This window comes from Pongo abelii, chromosome 6, assembly GCF_028885655.2.
Source record: "Pongo abelii isolate AG06213 chromosome 6, NHGRI_mPonAbe1-v2.0_pri, whole genome shotgun sequence".
NCBI lineage: Eukaryota > Metazoa > Chordata > Mammalia > Primates > Hominidae > Pongo > Pongo abelii.
The window spans coordinates 115,572,863-115,588,417 of NC_071991.2; positions in this window are offsets into that span (position 1 = coordinate 115,572,863).

Consider the following 15,555-nt stretch of genomic DNA (forward strand, 5'->3'; position numbering starts at 1 on the left):
CAGCAACTCCCTGCCAGGAATATTGAGCCAGTAGCAGCTCTGCAACTCCTTGGACAGAGCTCTCAATGGGAGGGATAGGTTGGCATCTTTGCTGTCTTGCTGCCTTCACCTTTCCTGTCTCCAGGCTTGGGAGAGTCTGTGTGGACCAAGGGCTGGTCCAGACCCCCAGCACAGAGGAACTACCTCACAGAAAAGTGGCCAGACTGTTCTCCATGCAGATCCTGGTCCTCACCTCTCCTAACTGGGTAGGGCCGCTCAACCTGGAACTCCAGCACAACCATTCTTACCCCACACTATCACTGCAATCAGAGGCAGCCCAGCATTTCTCCAAGGAGGAAGCCCCAAAGTCAACCCACAACACCTCTGCCCCTACAGTGGTGCGGCCCTACAGCCCTAACAGCCCAGAGAAGGAACAAAGAGCCTAGTTATTACGCTGGCATCTTCAGCACACTGCAGCCACCATACGGAGAGGAGTCCAGCTCCTCTTCCCTGGGAACCCTCACCCCCACTTTTCACCAGGCAAGGCCCCTGGCTCATGAATGCGGAACAGTTGCCCCATCCATGGCTAAGCATACCCACTGGTAGTGGACTGGAGTTTCCCTGGGGAGAGGCTCCTAGATACTTACAACAGCCCCTCTGCCACTGCCACAGTAATAGTTCTATTTCTGCTGCCCTTGGTTTGAGGAAGAAACAAAGAGCCTGAGGGCTACACTCAAGCTTACAGCATGCCACAGCCACCATACAGAGAAGAGGCCAATCTCTGTTGCTTATGAGCCTTCAACACCCTGCTCCCCAACAAGTGGAACCCCAAGGTCATGCCAGGAGTACAGCCACCACAGCCCACTGGCTGAACACCCTCACTAACAGCAGCTCCACATTTCTTGGAGATGGAGCCCCCAAGGGTAACTAAAAGCCTCTGCCACTCCTTCTGCAGTGGAACTGCCCTTGTCACCATCAGACTAATGAATGAACAAAGACCCTAAGTGCCTTATCTGCACCTCCAACAAACTGCAGTCAACCCAAGGAGAGGAGAGGTTTGTCTCCCATAGGTGCCCCTCACTCTGTGCTTGTCACCAGACAGGAAATCCTGGACTTTGGCTCATAGAACAAACCCTCATCCTGGGCTGATTGTGAAGTGGCATCATTGTCTGGGGTCTACTCAAGATTCGTTGTCTCTGAGCTATACGAAACTAGGATACAGACACAAGAGTGATGTTCAGAGTGGAAGTCCAATATATGAGAAAAGGAGAGAAGCTCTTGCTACAGAGAAGGGTCCTGGAGAAATGGGTTGCCACTTCTGTGATGAAATGCAGCAAGTTTTATAGATGAGCCTGAGGAGCTGGTGTCTGATTTACACAGAATATGCAAGATTGGTTGGACCAGGTGTGCTATTTGCATACGGTGTGAAAATCTGGCCGCTCCCACCCTAATCTTTTATTACGCAGATGGGTTCTCTGCCTTGCTGGCATCACATTGCCCGTTTCTTTACTGTACACGTGGTGAAAAAGAAAAGGGAAGATGGAGCCTCCATGTTGAACATACCTGGCCCCCAGGTAGCCCTTTTCTATTGGCACAGCCGCTGGCATTCACCTGTGCAAGCTTCCAGCTTGCTTATCTATGTTTGCAACTCGATTTTTCAGGCTGCTCTTTGTTAGAAAAGAAATGATTTTTTAAGCTGCTTTAAAAAATCTTGGGGAAGGAAAATACACCCTGAGATCACCCCAGAGTTGAAGTGGGCAGCCCTGGAGTGCCAAGCTGTGATCTACAGCTAGCACTAAAGTGGGGAAGGAACCCATACTTTCAGAGCATTGAGAGGGACCAAAGTTGCAACTCTGAGGAAACATAGGGGAGCCACATGACCAAGCAAGATCAACTGATCAGTACACCTAAGCGCCACCTACTGCGTCACATCCCAAAGCTGTAACACCAAAAATACCTTGCTAACATGAAACCAAAAACAAGAAGTTAGCTTCAAATAAAGACCCTGTACAAAGCCTTGCCCTATGAAAACATCTAGAAAATTAGTCTATTTACTGTACTCAGTGTGCGCTGCAGTTAAAGGAACACCCACATGCAGAGATGAGAAAAAAACCAATGCAAGAACTCCAATAACTCAAATGGCCACAGTGTTGCATGTCCTCCAAATGATCGCAGCAGTTCTTCAACAGGGTTCTTAACCAGGCTGACCTGACTGAAATAACAGAGATATAATTCAGAATATGGATGTAAATGAAGATCACCAAAATTCAGGAGAATGGCAAAACGTGATCCAAGAAAACTAAGAATCACAATTAAACAATACAGGAGCTGAAAGATAAAACAGCTGTTATAAAAAAGAACCAAACATATCTGACAGAGCTGAAAAACACACTGCAAGAATTTCACAATGCAATCACGAGTATTAACAGCAGAATAGACCAAGCAGAGGAAAGAATTTCAGAACTTGAAGATTGGCTTTTTGTAATAAGACATTCAGACAAAAATAAAGAAAATGAATGAAAAGGAAGGACAAAACCTTGAGAAATATGGGGTTATGTGAAGAAGCCAAAATCTACAAATCATTGGCATCCCTCAAAGGGATGGGGAGAAAACAAACAACTTGGAATACATATTTAAAGATATTGTTCATGAAAAAGTCCCCAACCTTGCTACAGGAGCCTGTTGGCAGAAAATACAGAGAACCCCTACCAGATTCTACACAAGCTCATTATCCTCAAGACACATAATCATTGGATTTTCCAAGCTTGAAATGAATGAAAGAAGTTAAAGGCAGCTAGAGAGAAAGGGCAGGTCACCTATAAGGGGAACCCCATCAGGCTAATGGCAGACCTCTCAGCTCAAACCCTGCAAGTCAGAAGAAATTGGTGGTCTCTATTCAACATTTTAAAGAAAAAAGTCTTCAACCAACAATTTCATATCCAACCAAACTAAGATTTCCAAGTAAAAAAGAACTAAGATCATTTTCAGATAAGCAAATGTTGAGGGAGTTAGTTACCTCCAGACCTTCCTTACAAGAGATCTTGAAAGGAGCACTAAATAAAGAAAGGAAAAACTGTTACCAGTTAATACAACACACTTAAATACACAGACCAGTGACACTGTAAAGCAATCACACAAATAAGCCAGCATAATAACCTGTAACACACAGCATAATAACCTATAACAACAAAATAACCAGTAATAACCTGTAACAACACAATAACCTGTAATAACCTGTAACAACACAATGAAGGATCAAATCCACATATATTAATACTAATGTTGAATGTAAATGGGATGAATGCTTCGTTTAAAAGACACAGAGTGACAAGCTTGGATAAAAAAGCAAGACCCAATGGCAAGATGTCTTCCAGAGACTGTCACACACATAATGACACCCATCGGCTAAAAATAAAGGGATGCAGGAAAATCTACCAAGCAAATGGAAATCAGAAAAAAGCAGGGGTTGCAATTCTATTTTCAGACAGAACAGACTCTAAAAAAACAATGAGCGAGAAAGACAAAGAAGAACATTACATAATGGTAAAGGGTTCAATTCAACAAGAAGACTTAACTATCCTAAATATATTTGCACCCAATGCAAGAGTACCCAGATTCATAAAGCAACTTTTAGAGACCCACAAAGAGACTTAGACTCCCACAGAATAATAGTGGGAGACTTCAACACTCCACTAGCAGTATTAGAGAGATCACTGAGGCAGAAAATTAACAAAGATATTTGGGACCTGAACTCAACATTAGACCAAATGGATCTGATAGATATCTACAGAACTCTTCACCTCTAAACAACAGAATATAAATTCCTCACATTACCACATGGAATTTACTCTAAAATCTACCACATATGTCCATAAACTGGACATAAAACAATCCTCAACAAATGCAAAAGAATTGAAATTATACCAGGTACACACAGGGACCACAGCACAATATAAATATAAGTCAAGATTTTAAAAAAATCACTCAAAACTATGTGATTACATTGGCAATAATCTCCTGAATAACTTTTGGGAAAGAATGAAATTAAGGCAGAAATTAAAAAGATTTTTGAAAATAATGAGAACAAAGTTACAACATACCAGAATCTCTGGGACATAGCTAACACAGTGTTGAGGGAAATTCGTAGCACTAAATGCCCACATCATAAAATTAGAAAAATTTCAAGTTAATAACCTAACATCACAACTTAAATAATTAGAGAGGCAAGAACAAATCAACCCCAAAGCTAGCAGAATACAATAAATAAACAAAATCAGAGTTGAACTGAAGGAAGCCAAAATATGAAAAACCATTTAAAAGATCAACAAATCCAGGAGTTGATTCTTTTTAATTAATAACATAGATAAGCCTCTAGCTAGACTAATAAAAAAGAATACGCAAATAAACACAATTAGAAATGACAAAGGAGATGGTACCACTGATCTCACAGACATAAAAATAACCATCACAAACTCCTATAAACACCTCTATGCACACAAACTAAAAAACGGAGAAGAGATGGATAAATTCCTGGACACATACACCTTCCCAAGACTGAACCAGGAAGAAATTGATTCCCTGAACAGACCAATAACAAATTCCAATGTTGTATGCATAATAAATAGCCTACCCTACCAACTAAAAAAAAAAGCCCAGGACCAGAAGGATTCACAGAATAATTATACCAGATGTACAAATAGGAGCAAGTGCCATTCCTGCTGATACTGTTACACAAAATTGAGGAAGAAGAACTTCTCCCCTACTCATTCTATGTGGGCAGCACCATCCTGATACCAAAACCTGGCAGAGACACAATAAAAGAAGAAAACTTCAAGCCAGTATCCTTGATGAACACTATGCAATAATCCTCAACAAATTCACCAACATCAAGCAGGCTTCATCTCTGGTATGCAAGATTGATTCAACCTACGCCAATCAATAAATGTGATTCATCACATAAACAGAACTAAAAAAAATGATAATCTCAATAGATGCAGAAAAACTTTTGATAAAATTAAACATTCCTTCATGTTAAAAACTCTCTATAAACTAGGTATTAAAGGAACATACCCCAAAATAATAAGAGTCATCTATGAAAAACCCACAGCCAATGTTACTTTGAATGGGGAAAAGCTGGAAGCATTCCCCTTGAAAAGCAGCACAAGACAAGGATGTCCTTTATCTCCACTCCCATTCAGCATGGTATTGGAAGTCCTGGTCAGAACAATCAGGCAACAGAAAGAAATAAAGCGCATCCAAATAGGAAGAGAGGAAGTCAAACTATCCATCTTTGCAGACATGTTTCTATACCTAGAAAACCACATAGTCTTGGCCCAAAAGCTCTGTAAGCTGTTAAACAAATTCAGCAAAGTCTCAGGATACAAAATCAATGTACAAAAATCACTAGCATCGCTACCCACCAATAATAGTCAAGCCAAGAGCCAAATTGGGAAGACAATCCCATTCACAATTGCCACCAAAAATAAAATACAGCTAACCAGGGAGGTGAAAGATCTCTACAATGAGAATTACAAAACACTGCTTGAAGAAATCAGAGATGACATAAACAAATGGAAAAACATTCCATGCTCATGGTTAAAAAGAATCAATATCATTAAAATGGCCATACTACCCAAAGCAATTTACACATTCAATGCTATTTTTTTGTCTTTTTTTAAATTTCTTTTTTTTTTTTTTTTTTGAGACAGAATCTCATTCTATTGCCCAGGCTGGAGTGCAATGGCAGAATTTCAGGTCACTGCAACCTCTGCCTGTCGGGTTCAAGTGATTCTTGTTCCTCAGCCTCCTGAGTAGTTGGGATTACAGATGTGTACCACCACACCTGGATACTTGTTGTATTTTTTGAAGAGATGGAGTTTCACCATGTTTACCAAGCTGGTCTTGAACTCCTGACCTCAGGCGATCCACCTTCATGGGCCTCCCAAAGTGCTGAGATTACAGGCATGAGCCACTACACCTGGCCAATGCTGTTTCTATCAAACTACCAATGACGTTCTTCACAGAAGTAGAAAAAGCTATTTTTAAGTTCATTTGGAACCAAAAAGGGTCCCAAATAGCCAAGGCAATCCTAAGCAAAAAGAACAAAGCTGGAAGCATCACGTTATCCAACTTTAAACTATACTACAGAGCCACAGTAAACAAAACAGCATGGTACTGCTACAAAAACAGACACATGGACCAATGAAACAGAATAATAGAGTCCAGAAATAAGACCTATGACTATGTGATCTTTGACAAGGATGACAAAAACAAGCCGTGGGGAAAACAGTCCCTATTTAATAAATGGTGCTGGAAGCAAAAGGTTGAAACTGGACCACTTCCTTACACCATACGCAAAAATCAACTCAAGGTGACTTAAAGACTTAAATGTAAAACCCAAAACTATAAAATCCCTGGAAGACAACCTAGACAATACCATCCTGGAATAGAAATGGGAAAAGATTGGTGACAAAGATGCCAAAAACAATTGCAACAAAAGCAAAAATTGATGAATGGGATGCAATTAAACTTAAGAGCTCCTGCACAGCAAAAGAAACTATCATCAACAGAGTAAACAACCTACAGAATGGGAGGAAAGTTTTGCAAACTATGCATCTGACAAAGGTTTAATATCCAGCATCTATAAGGAACTTAAACAAATTTACAAGAGAAAAACAACCTCATTAAAAAGAGGGCAAAGGACAGAAACAGACTTTTTTTAAGATAAGGCATACATGTGGCCAAGAAGCGTATGAAAAAAACCTCAATATCACTGATCATTAGAGAAATGCAAATCAAAACCAAAATGAGATACCATCTCACATCAGTCAGAATGGCTATTATGAAAAAGTAAAAAAATAACAGATACTGATGAGATTGTAGAGAAAAGCAAACACCACTTTTGGTGGGAGTGTAAATTAGTTCAACCATTGTGGAAAGCAGTATGGTGATTTCTCAAAGAGCTAAAAACAGAACTACCATTTGACCCAAGAATTTCATTACTGGGTATATACCTAAAGGAATACAAATTATTCTACCATAAATACACATGCATACAAATGTTCATTGCAGCACTATTTACAATAGCGAAGACATGGTGTTAACTTTAATGCCCATCAATGACAAATTGCATAAAGAAAATGTGGCCTACATACACCATAGAATACTATGCACACACAAAAAAGAATGAGATCATGTCTTTTGCAGGAAAACCAATGAAGCTGGAGGCCATTATCTTTAGCAAACTTGACACAGGAAAAGAAAGCCAAATACCATATGTACTCACTTATAAGTGGGAGCTAAATGGTGATAACTAATGAACACAAAGAAGGGAACAATAGACACTGTGGTCCACTTGAGAGTACAGGGCGGGAGGAGGGAGAAGAGTAGAAAAGATAAATATTGGGTACTAGGCTTAGTATCTGGGTGATGAAATAATCTGTACAACAGACCCCCATGATATGAGTTTACATGTATTTCAAACCTGCACATGTACCCCTGAGCCAAAAACAAAAGTTTCAAAAATTTCTTTTTTGTTCTTTAGCATAGTTTCATAATTTTTTATATGGTATATTCTCATGTCTTTGTAAGTGTATTAATAGAAATTTTATATTTTTGTTGTGTCCCAAGCTTCCTTTATAATTTTATTTTTTTAAGTAAATTCTCTTTATGTGAGCTTAAAAATAATTCCTTATTGTTTACCAGGAATATGACTGAAGATTATATATAAACTTTTAAAAATCTCAGTTTCTTTATTTGTGTGATAGAGATAAGGAGAGTAATTACATTTCATGTATCTTATCATATTTACAAACTCTTTCTTTGTGCCAATCACTCCTGTAGCAGACTCCAGGAGAAGAGAAGTCACAAAGATGACTTGGTTTTTGCCTTGATGGAGCTTACAGTCTAGAAGAGAATATAGATATTAAACAAAGTCTGCACCTACAATGATGGGAAGACTACAAAAGGGAAGTGAAAGTTTTATTAGAGCAATTAATGGAGAATTAATGAATTAATTTGGGTATAAGACTGTAGTGTCAAAGAAAGCCTCCCTAGGGAAGAAACGTTTCAAGTGTAACTTGGGAAATGAGTAAGAGTTGACCATTGAACTGGAGGCAGAGTGATTCTGGCATAGGAAAAAGCTCATGCCAGTTCTTTAGGGTATTCATAAAACCAAAGGAAAGGTTGAATATCTAAAGGGAGATGTGTTTAGGGAGGGTGGCACAAAATGAGACTGGAAAAATGATCAGAGGCCAAATCTCAAAGGGTCTTAAAGATGAATTTTTAGAGTCAAATAGGATGATACTAATATTAGGTTGGTGCAATAGTAATTTAATGGCAAAAACTCCAATTACTTTTGCACCAGCCTAATATTTATGTGAAACCATGATTGTCCTGACTTGGTGAGATTTTTTTAAAGCAAAGTTTCTATAACTTCCTAATTCTAGTTTATGTTTATTCTCTTTGAAAGCATACGTTATTTATTTATTTATTTATTTAATTTTATTTTATTTTGAGATGGAGACTTGCTCTGTCACCCAGGCTTGAGTGCAGTGGCGTGATCTCAGCTCACTGCAAGCTCCGCCCCCTGGGTTCACGCCATTCTCCTGCCTCAGCCTCCAGAGTAGCTGGGACTGCAGGTGCCCGCCACCACACCTGGCTAATTTTTTGTATTTTTGGTAGAGACGGGTTTTCACCATGTTAGCCAGGATGGTCTTGGTCTCCTGACCTCGTGATCCACCCGCCTAGGCCTCATAAGTTATTTATTAATCTTATGCCTTGGTACCAGGAAAACTTTAAAATTTCAGAAAAATTTTAAATTTTCTTCCATGAAGGTTTATGAGAAGGCCAATCACATAAATAAAAGGTAGGAAATGAATCTACTACATATATAATCCTGACAAAAAATCCTTTTTTACCTGAGATCAAATATATATTCAATTAAAACTATTTTGAGGATCTGAGACACTTAAGTCAGCTCTGTTTTTTCTTTCTGTTACTACCGTAGAAATGTTTCTAAAACTCTGTTCTTTGCCTGTATTCTCAGCAATTTGGGAGGGTGAGGTGGGGATCACTTGAAGCCAGGAGTTTGAGACTAGCCTAGGCAAGATAGTGAGACTCCCGGTTTTGGAAAAACAAACAAACAAACAAAAAATCCAACTGGCGTGGTGGCATGTACCTGTAGCCCCAGCTACTTGGAAGGCTGTGGTGAGAGAATCGCTTGAGTGCAAGAGTTCCAGACTGCAGTGAGCTGTGCCCATGCCACTGCACTCCAACCTGGGTGACAGAGACCTTGCCTCAAAAGAAAACAACAACAACAACTGTTCTTGCAATTCATGTGTATGGATTTATCTATAAAGAGAAAACAAGATCTAATTAAAAGCAAATAATAGCAATATGTTGACAACAGGACATATATTGGCCTTGAATTTGAGGTTTTATTTTAATCTGGCTAGGCATTGTGCTGTGTTTAATGTTTGCTGTATCTGTGTTGCCAGGATGTTTCAAACGCTTCTGATGTCCTTGTTTTTATTTCCTTTGCTGATTTCAGGCTTCTCTACATGCTTCTTTTCAAATTTGTATCTTGCAGGACTTTCAGCAGTAAGTCCTGTTGGTATGATGATAAGGGGTGGGGAAGTGGAAGCCTTCCCTAATCTTATGATGAAATCTCTATCTTTCAGTGGATCTGTGTCCTTGGTCTGTGACTTTTAAGTAATTCTTAGCCTTTGTTCCCTAATTAGTTGAAGCAGAAATCCTAGAAGGAGGAAGAGAGTGATAAACTTAATCCCTTTGAAACAAAGTCCTATTAAGACTTTTCCCTGAAAGTAACATTTGTTATGAAGAATGCCCGGCCGGGCACAGTGGCTCACGCCTGTAATCCCAGCACTTTGAGAGGCCGAGGCAGATGAATCATGAGGTCAGGAGTTCGACACCAGCTTGGCCAATATCGTGAAACTCCATCTCTACTAAAAATACAAAAATTAGCCGATTGTGGGGGCACACGCCTGTAGTCCCAGCTACTTGAGAGGCTGAGGCAGAAGAATTGCTTGAACCCAGGAGGCAGAGGTTGCAGTGAGCTGAGATCATGCCACTGCACTCCAGCCTGGGTGACAGAGTGAGATTTCGTCTCAAAAAAATAAAAAGAGAATGCCCTGCGTGTATCTTAAAATTCCACTCCCCTTGACAGTGGTTTGAAGGGATCTTTGCTGGCTCTTCCATGCAAATCTTTTGTGATTCTTGTCTACACCAGAAGTAAAACATTATATTAAAGATGAGAAACACATCATTATTACTCTGTTACTATTATTGTAGCCTTTTGTTTTATTAACTTCATATATAAATTAAGTAACAGATAAAATGGGTTTTAAACTCTGAAAAGTATGAAAAAAAATGTGGCATGTTAATCTGCTTTAGAACCAGAGTTATAATTACCCCTTGCTTATCTGTAGTTTACATTTATAAAATTGTAGATAAAAGCAGACATTGTAAGAGTTCATTATAAGGCAATATGTTGAACATCTCATTGTTTCTCTGTCGTTTGTTACAATACCAAAATATATTATTCATAGACTCACAAGCTTAGAAATATCATTTTGAGTGTTTCAAAAACCATTTTTGGAGTTTCTGGTTTTATCTTTGTCATAAGACCTTGGAAGTTCTCACTCACATCTTAAAAACAAACAAAAAAATCTGATCAAACTGAAACCCAGTGACATTTTTGGACCCATCAGAAGACTGAAGTCACGGGGCAAGTGTGATTACCCCAAAATCTAAAGACAGGCAAATCCAGAGTAACAGGTTACATCTCCTTACCTGAGCCCTCTGAAGACTTGAACTGGTAGAAACACAAGGTAATTTTAAGGAATTTCTGGAGGCTGAGTGTGGACTAATATGAGAGTGAGAATTTCTTTGGGGGAGGTTATAGGCTTTCTAAGGGGTTACATTCTTGGGAGAGGTTACACTATTGTGAACTTTAAGTCTGTATTAGACAGGGTTCTCCAGAGAAACCAATAAGATAGATAGATGTAGATAGATGATAATCGATAGATAGAAGATAGATAGATAGATAGATAGAGATAGAGAGATATATGAGAGGGGATTTATTAGGTGAATTGACTCATGAGATTATGGAGGCTGAGAAATTTTACAATAGGCCATCTTTAAGCTGGAGAACCAGGGAAGCTGGCTTAGTCCAAGTCAAAAGGCCTCAGAATATGAAAGCCGATGGTATAACTCTCAGTCTGAGGCCAACGGCCTGAGAAACTGAGAGACCACTGGTGTAAGTCCCAGAGCCCAAAGGCCAAAGACCTGGAGTTCTGAGAGAAGAAGGAGAAGTAGAGTGCCTCAGTTCTAGGAGAGAGAAAGGGAATTTGCCTTTTTGCTCTTTCCAGGCCCTCAGTTGATTCATGGTGCCCTCCCACCCTGGGTGAGAGCACATCTTCTCTACTTAGTACACTGATTCAAATGCCAGTCATGTCTTCCTTTCACAGAAGGTTTCTCTGTAGTTTGCAAAGCTGTTTAATAACATTTTACCCACAGTAGAGTTTATTTCAAAATTATAATCAAGCCTCTCAAACCCTGCCACTGCTTTATTAACTAAGTTTATGTAATATTGTAAATCTTTTGCTTTCGTTTCAACAGTGTTCACAGCCTCTTCACCAGGAATATATTCCATCTCAGGAAACCACTTCCTTTCCTCATCCATGAGAAGCAACTCCTCACCCAAGAAAGTTTTATCATGAGATTGCAGCAATTTACTCTCATCTTTAGTATTATTTAGTATTATTATTTAGCTATTTCTACCACGTTGCAAGGCCTTCTCTACTGATGTCTTGAACCCCTCAAAGTTATCCATGAGAGTTGAAATCAACTTCTTCCAAACTCCTGTTAATGTAGATATTTTGAGCTCCTTCCATGAATCACAAATGTTTTTAATGACACCTGGGATGGTGAATTCTTTTGAAAGCAAGATTTGAGAAAGCAAGATTTTCAATTTGCTTTACCCAGATCCCTCAGAAGAATCACAATCTATGGCAGGGATAGCCTTATGAAATCTAAATCTTAAAAAATTAGAATTGAAAGTCAAAATTACTCCTTGATCCATGGGCTACAGAATGGTTGCTGTGTTATTAGGCATGCAAACAGCATTGATCTCTTTCTACATCTCCATCAGAGCTCTTGGGTCACCAGGTGCATTGTCTATGAGCAGTAATATTTTGAAAGGAATCTTTCTTTTTGAGCTCTAGGTCTCAAGAGTGGGCTTAAAATATTCAGTAAACCATGCTGTAAACAGATGTGCTATCATCCAGGCTTTTTTCTTCCATTTCTAGAGCACAGGCAGAGTAGATTTAGTATAATTCTTAAGGGCTGTAAGATTTTTGCAATGGTAAATGAACATTTCAAGTTAATCGCATCAACTGCATTAGGTCCTAAAAAGAGAGTTAACCTGTCTTTAAGCTTTGAAGCCAGGCATTGACTTCTCCTTTCTAGCTGTGAATGTCCTGGATGGTATCTTATTCCAATAAAATCTGTTTTGTCTACAGTGAAAATCTGTTTTCTGAAGCCACCTTCATCAATGATCTAAGCTTGATCATCTGGATAACATGCTGCTCCTTCTACATTAGCACTTGCTGCTTCACCTTGTACTTTTATGCTATGGAGAATAACTTCTCTCCTTAAATCTCATGAATCACCTCTGCTAGCTTCTATCTTTTCTTTTGGAGCTTCCTCATCCCTCTCAGCCTTCATAGAACTGAAAAGAGTTAGGGCCTTTCTATGGATTAGATTTTGGCTTAAGGAAATGTGGCTGGTTTGATCTTCTACCCGGACTTAGTAAAATTTTCTTCCTATCATCAATGAGGCTGTTTTGCCTTCTTATCATTGTATGTTCACAGGAGTAGCACTTTAAATTTTCTTCAATAACTTATTCTTTGCATTTACGTCTTGGCTATTCAGCACAAGAGGCCTAACTTTTAGCCTATCTTAGCTTTCAACAAGCTTTCCTGACCAAGCTTTATCATTTATAGCTTTTGATTTAAATTGAGAAACGTTCAACTTCTCCTTTCACTTGAACACTCAGAAGCCATGATAGAGTTATTGATTGGCCTAATTCCAATATTGTTGTCCCTAAGAGAATAGGGAGGCCCTGGGAGAGGGAGAGAGATGGGGAATGGCCAGTCAATTGAGCAGTCAGAACCACACATTTATTGATTTTGTTTTCTGTCTTATATGGGTATAGTTTGTGGTGTCCAAAACAGCTAAAATAGTACCATCAAAGATCACTGATTACGGGTCACCATAGCAGATATAATAAGACTGAAAAAGTTGGAAATGCTGCACATATTACCGAAATGTGAGCCAGAGCCATGAAGTAAGCACGTGCTGTTGGAAAAATTGCTCCAAAAGACTTGCTTTACACAAGGTTCCCACAAACGTTCAATTTGAAAAAAGTGCAGTATCATGAACCACAACAGAGAGTGATAAAGTGAGGTATGCCTGTATTTTCATTTACATTTTAAATTTATATAATTTACTTATAATTAACTTTCTGATGCTTTTTATTTCTTTATCCCTTTTCATAGATTCATACTTCCACATAGTATCATTTTCCTTCTGCCTGACTAAATTACTTTAAGGACATGAACTCATCCTTTTTTATGGCTGCATAGTATTCCATGGTGTATATGTGCCACATTTTCTTAATCCAGGCTATCATTGATGGACATTTGGGTTGGTTCCAAGTCTTTGCTATTGTGAATAGTGCCACAGTAAAAATTACCATCCTCTTAAATAGCAGAAATTTTCTCCCTTATTCAGACATCTGAAATCGGTATCGCTGGGGTCTGGGGCCAAAATAGAGGTGTTAGCAGGGCCCCACTCCCTCTAGAGACTTCAGGAGATAATTAATTCCTTGACTATTTCTATTTCTTTTAGATTTTTGGTGGCCGGGAGGAGGGCAGGGTCTTGCTTTGCCAACCAGGCTGGAGAGCAGATCACAGCTCATTGCAGCCTTGACTTACTGGGCTGAGGTGATCCTCCCACCTCAGCCTCTGTAGTAACCGTAAAAACTGGAGTGAACATGTGTTTCATTTCTGTTATTTGTAATTTGTTTCCTTTCTCTTTTTTCCATGATTTGTCTGACTAGAAGTTTATCACTTTTATTGATATACTCAAATAACTAGATTGGTTCCATTGATTTTTTTCTGTTCATTTTCTGTTTTCTATTTCATGAATTTGTATTTTAATGTTTATTATTCTACATCTTCTGCTTAATTTGGGTCCACTTTGCTCTTTCTTTTTATTTCTTCTTCTTTTTTTTAAATGCTTGAATGTGTCCTAGAAGCTGAACTTTTCTTTTTAATACAGCTGTTTATTACATTTTATTCCCCAAATGTACTTTAGCCACATCATCAAAATTTTGAGTTCTTGTGCTTTCATTTTCATTCACTGAAAACACTTTGATTTCCCTTTTGATTTCTTCTTTGACCCATGGGTTATTTAAAAACATATACTTTTGTTTATAAATATTTGGCAAATGTATTAGTTTCCTAGAGTTGCCATAAAAATATACCACAAGCTGGGTGGTTTAAAACCAAAGAAACTTATTTTCTTACTGTTATGAAGGCTAGAAGTCTGAAATCAAAGTGTCAGCAGAACTTTGCTCTCTCTTTAAGACTTTGAAAAAGAATGATTTCTTGCAGACATCTGGCTTCTAATGGTGGCTGGCCGGTCTTGGAATTCCTTGGTTAAATCACTCCGATCTCTCTGCCATCACATGGTGTTCTGTGGGTGTGTCTATGTGTCTTTTCTCCTCTTATAAGGACGCAAGTCATAAAGAATTATGACCTCATCTTTACTTAAGTAGTTACATCTGCAAAAACCCTGTTTCTAAATAAGTTCAAATTTTGAGGTTCTGGGAAGGGTGGGAATTTTAGTTGACACTATTCAACCCATTATAGGGAAAATTCCACATTTTTTTTTTGTTTCTAATTTTCTAATCTTTCAGGTTTCTAATTAACTTCCGTTGTGGTCAGATTACTTACGTTTTATGTGAGACTTGTTTTGTGGAGCATATGCTATCTTGGCAAATGTCTACGTCGATTGGAAAATAATGTATATTCTAGTGGTTCTATATAGAGTTTCTAATGACTATCATTTCGGTCAAGTTGGTTGATAGTTTTATTCAAGTTCTCTGTATACTTATTAATTTTCTATTTTTTCTATTTCCTCCTGAAAAAGAAACTTAGAAAAATCTAAAAATAAAGTCATCAACTTGTTTATTTCTTCTTCAACTCCTATCAATTTTCCTTCAAATATATTTAGGTTCTGCTGTTAAGTTCATAAACATTTAAAATTGTTACATCTTCTGGATGAGATAACTTTTTCTTATTATAAAACGACCTGTCTTGTACCTGGTAATATTTTCTGCTTTTAAATCTGCTTTATACAAAACCAATTCCAGATTTTTTGGGATCAGTGTTAGCTTATGTAGTATTTCTTTCATTTACTTTTAAACTCTTTCTGTCATTATATCAAAAGTGTGTCTTTTGAAGATGACATTTAAATGTAATGTGAGGT